Source organism: Coenobita brevimanus, chromosome 79 (genome assembly GCF_032717465.1).
Source record: "Coenobita brevimanus isolate Jiangsu-jjx chromosome 79, ASM3271746v2, whole genome shotgun sequence".
Taxonomy (NCBI): domain Eukaryota; kingdom Metazoa; phylum Arthropoda; class Malacostraca; order Decapoda; family Coenobitidae; genus Coenobita; species Coenobita brevimanus.
Window position 1 is genome coordinate 22,863,628 of NC_137032.1, and position 5,925 is coordinate 22,869,552.

Sequence of the window (5,925 nt, forward strand, 5' to 3'; positions counted from 1 at the left end):
CTTTTACTGAAAGAGGCCAAGGTAAATGGTAGAATTAAAAATCAGTATGAAGAAAAAAAAAAAATCAGCGTGCCGAGATTCTTGTCCAGGTAAATTCGGAGAAACTTAAATTTCTTCCAGGAATCATATCCGTAACTCTCGTGGCGCCAGACAACCACCAACCATGAAGCCAAGAAATCTTTACTGACTCAGTCATACCTGCCTTCAGCCTCAGGTTTCCTTTTAGAAAAGGTTATATCTCCAACATGAAATATAATATACTGTAGTTAGCACAATATTTTCCATCTACAGTGTGGATAGGTCAGTCAGGAACAATTAGGCATGACTGGAATACCTCCGATACAATGACTTTTTTAATAATGTATTCCTACTGCCACCAGAAGATTTATTCAGCTTAGTGTGGACTCCTTTTACGAAAGGGATATAGTTCATTCATAACCATTCCGACCCCTCTGTCTAAAGTATCTTCTAGGGTACGTTAGAATTATTTCGAGATGGTAAGAATTCTTAAAATCTATCTATTCTGTCTATCTATTGCCAGACGCAATAATCCCGTAAGAGGTGGCCATAAACAAATCGCCTCCATGTCGCCCTGTCCCCCGCCATTTCATTGCCCTGCCCCCAACTCATACGCCCCTCTCTCATATACCTCTCCACTCCATCCCTCTATCTCATCCTTGGCCTCCGCCTCCCTCTCCCCCTTCCACCTCACTCACATACATTCTCCTCGTCAGTCCCTCACTCCCCATCCTCTCCATATGGCCAAACGACATCAGTGTGTTTCTTCTAACGCTTCCTATCATATCCACATCTACACCACAACGCTCCTTCACTTCCTCACATGTCAGTCTGTCTCTCCATGTGACTCCACATGCTCCTCTCAAATAACTCATTTCCACTGCTCTCACTCTTGACTTGTGTCCCTCCAACAAGGTCCAAGTTTCACTTCCATACGTTAGAGTTGGTATCACAGTACTGCCATTAGCAGCTTTTTCACTTTCATGCTCACTTCCCTGTTTCTTATCACTGCTTTCAAGCAATCAGGAACCTTTCTTCCCTGTTGCACCCTTTCAAGCACTTCACCCTCTAAAATTCCATCCTTACTCATCACACTACCCAAGTACGTAAACGTACTCACATTTTCCATTTCCTCCTCATCCAACATCACTGTACATTCACTGGCTTCACTTCTCACGAAGACCGTATCTTTACTGTTCCCTACATTCACCTTTAGATTCCATTTCTGACACACTCTCCCACACTCATTCACCAAGCCTTACAGCTCCCCTTTGTATTCACCTAACAACACACTATCATCTGCAAACAACAGTACAGGGAGTTTCCAAACACTGCTCTCTCTCATTAGGGTCGCCCCAACATCCACTGCCCTACCTTGTATATCTTCTATAACCCCATCCATATACAGATTGAACAACCATGAAGACATGACACATCCTTGTTTCAGTCCAACCTTCAACTAAAAAAATTCACATAGTTCACTATCCACAAGCATTGCAACCTTAGCACCCTCATACATACTCTTCATAGCCTTCAACAACTTCCCATCTACTCCATATACTCTGTACTTTCCACAGTCCTTGTCTATCCACCCTGTTATAAGCTTTCTCCAAATCCATGAAGTCCGCATTCAACTTCTTTCCCTTCTCTAGAAACCTTTCCACTAAAGATCTAAGAATGAATATATGATCCACACAACCTTCCCTTCCCAAAACCTCCCTGTTCTTCTCCAACTAATTCCCCTGTTATTTCCCTAACTCTGTCAATAAGTATCCTACCATATACTTTTCCTGTAACACTAAGAAGACAAATGTCCCTATGGTTACCACACACTTCTTTTTCCCCCTTTCCTTTGTACAGGGGAATAATTATACCTGCCATCCAATCCTCCGAGACTCTACCTTCCTCCCAGGCCAACCTGCACATCTTCCAGATCCATTCTACTACTATCTCTCCCCTGTGCTTCAGGATTTCAATACAGACTCGATCAGTTCCTGGGGCTTTCCCCATTTTAACTTTCCTCCTTGCTTCCACAACTTCCATCCTACTGATTTCTTCCTCTCTTCTCACATCCCTCCTTCTCCCAAACATTCCCCAGCCACTTATACTTGCATTACTTCCATTCCCTATGTTCAACAATTCCTTAAAGTGTTCTCTCCAGCTGCTCACTTTTTCTCCTTTCACCATTTTTATCTTTCATGCCCGAACTAACTTCTTTGGCACCCTGTCCAACTCTCTTTATCTCTTTCCAAAACATTTTCTTACATTCCATCCACTTTACAATCAAGTTCCTTCCAAATTCCTCATTCACTGTCTTCTTACTTTCTCTTACTAATCTTTTCACCTCTCTCTTCCTCTCTACATATAACTCTCTCTTCCGTCTCTCAACGTCTTCCACACCCCTGTTTCTCATCCACTCAATATATGTTTTCTTCTTTTGTGTGACAGCCTGTCTCACCTCTTCATTACACCATGCTGTTCCCTGCACCCCCTTTCGTCTTCTCTTCACCCCATACGCCACTTCACATGGAGCACATATTTCTGTGAATATCTTGCACACACCTTCCAAATCCCCCATCGGCTCCAGTCCATATTTACCCAATCGCTTCTCTACTTCCCTCTTATATTCTGCCTTTCTCCCATCGTCTTGTAACTTTTTCACCCTCCTTGTATGAACTACTTCCTTCCGTCCTTCCCTTCTTCTGTTTCTCCATTTCATTTGGACTCTGATTCTGACCACCACATCCCAACCTCTATATACTCATGCATCCATTACACACTTTATCCTTTCATCCACACACACACATAATCAGTCATTGCTTTCCGTTCATGCAGTTCACCACCCACCATTCTCATCACCCACCACGAATACCTATGGATCATTTTGTGCCTGAAGAGGGTATCAGCTATCACCAACCCCCTCCCGGCACAAATGTCCATACAGTACTGCCATTCTCATCCATCTCTGCAAGCACACCCCACTCACCAACTACTCCATCTACCTTCACATTCCCTATTTTTCCATTCATATCTCCAGTCAAAAACACTCTCTCATTCCTTTCAAACTTTTTCATCCATGCTTCCACATTTGTCCAGAACTCTTCTCTCACTGTGCTTGCACAACCTTCCGTTGGCGCATACACGCACGCGTTGGCCCACATTTGTAGTCCAACTTTCATTCTTATCCACACTGTCCTTGAGCGAACTGATCCATACTCCCTTATATTCTCTTTTCGTCTTTTACTCACAACAATACGCACTCCTTCTTATGCTCTCTCAATCTTACCTACTCCCGCACATATACCCCATCCATTCTCTCACACTCCCACACTCTCTTAAAAACAAAACACTCTCTTACAAACACACACTCTCTTAAAAACAAAACACTCTCCTACAAACACACACATTCTTAAAAACAAATCAATAAAAAGTTGTCTCGCTAAAGGAGTACATAAATTTATTTGATAATAGGTACATTTGTACTATTATATATATATATATATATATATATATATATATATATATATATATATATATATAATATATATATATATATATATATATATATATATAATAGTATATTTAGGCAGATTGTTTTCTTTTATACAAAAATCATTAAAGACCAAGGCGTAGCCATTGTTCACTATTTTTCTGTTGATCTTTTCGAGTTTTCTTACACATTGTTTTACACTATGATTCAGGTTGTAGATAATATGTCCAAGATCCATGTCGTAACTATATTTTATTAATTATTTATTTTCATTTTTCGTAGGACGTTTCGTGTATCCTTACACATCATCAGCGACTGTAATATAGATACAATACACTATAAAACATGACATATACAACATAAACCTATACAATATATACTGAAATGTACAACAACGACTAATAAAAGTGTAGAGTTACAAGAGTATGGATAAAAGAGACAAACCCTTTAGGTGAAGTCAAGTATGAGCTACAGTTAAAAGTGTATGGATAAAAGAGACAAACCTTATAGGTGTAGTCAGCATGAGCTACGTGGTTGACTGCGAAGGTTGTATGGGTGAGTGGGTGTTTGTGGCTGTGTAGTGTTGCCAGTTGTGTTATTGTGTGTGTAATGTTCATTTGTAATTGTCGCTGCTTGTGGTCGGGCCTTTGTGTATTTAAACAGTTTGAGGGTACGATCTAGTCCGGTAGTTTGGTTGTTTATGGCCGGCGTGTTTTCACTTATGAGAAGTGCTTCTGCCAGTTGTAGTCTAATGTGGTCATGACATTTTTTTTATTATATTAGTATTTTCTATTAGAACTTGTCTGTTTATTGATGTGTGATGTTGAGTCATATGATCTTTTATAGAACCGGATTGTAGGTGCATGGTTAAACGTCTGCTTAGTGTGGTTGTGGTCATACCAATATATTTCATGTGACGAAGTTTACAACCTTCGTGTGGGCAAGTGAATTCATAAACTACATTGGTATGTTGAAGTTTGTTGGTTTGTTGAGCTATGTTGTTTTTCATAATCATGTTGCTAACTTTCCTGTGCAAACAACAAAATCCCTTTTCTTGATGTATTAATAGAAGAGGAGAATGGTAACTATAAAACCTCCGTATATCGTAAAGCTACGGACTTGGGTAGATGCCTTAATGCTGTGAGTGAGTGTCCGCAGCGGTACCAATTGTCAGTTATCAGGTCATACTTACGTCGTGCTCATAGGAACTGCTCATCGTGGGAACTCTTCCACTCAGAAGTAACTAAATTAAAGCAGATCTTAATTAACAATGGTTATTCCAATCAAATAGTTGACAGAGAAATATGTCAATTTATTTCAAAACAAGTCTCAACCACAAATGTCCAACCGCTTCCCCATACTGTTACCCACAATGTGTATTATGGTAATCAGATGTCCCCTGCTTATAAAACGGATGAACGTGTACTTAGAGAGATTGTAACACGTAACACATCATGCGTTATCCACTCAGACAAGCTCAGTTTAATTATTTACTATAAAAACAGGAAAGTTAGCGACATGATTATGAAAAACAACACAGCTCAACAAACCAACAAACTTCAACATACCAATGTAGTTTATGAATTCACTTGCCTACACGAAGGTTGTAAACTTCGTCACATGAAATATATTGGTATGACCACAACCACACTAAGCAGACGTTTAACCATGCACCTACAATCCGGCTCTATAAAAGATCATATGACTCAACATCACACATCAATAAACAGACAAGTTCTAATAGAAAATACTAATATAATAAAAAAAATGTCATGACCACATTAGACTACAACTGGCAGAAGCACTTCTCATACGTGAAAACACGCCGGCCATAAACAACCAAACTACCGGACTAGATCGTACCCTCAAACTGTTTAAATACACAAAGGCCCGACCACAAGCAGCGACAATTACAAATGAACATTACACACACAATAACACAACTGGCAACACTACACAGCCACAAACACCCACTCACCCATACAACCTTCGCAGTCAACCACGTAGCTCATGCTGACTACACCTATAAGGTTTGTCTCTTTTATCCATACACTTTTAACTGTAGCTCATACTTGACTTCACCTAAAGGGTTTGTCTCTTTTATCCATACTCTTGTAACTCTACACTTTTATTAGTCGTTGTTGTACATTTCAGTATATATTGTATAGGTTTATGTTGTATATGTCATGTTTTATAGTGTATTGTATCTATATTACAGTCGCTGATGATGTGTAAGGATACACGAAACGTCCTACGAAAAATGAAAATAAATAATTAATAAAATATAGTTACGACATGGATCTTGGACATATTATCTACAACCTGAATCATAGTGTAAAACAATGTGTAAGAAAACTCGAAAAGATCAACAGAAAAATAGTGAACAATGGCTACGCCTTGGTCTTTAATGATTTTTG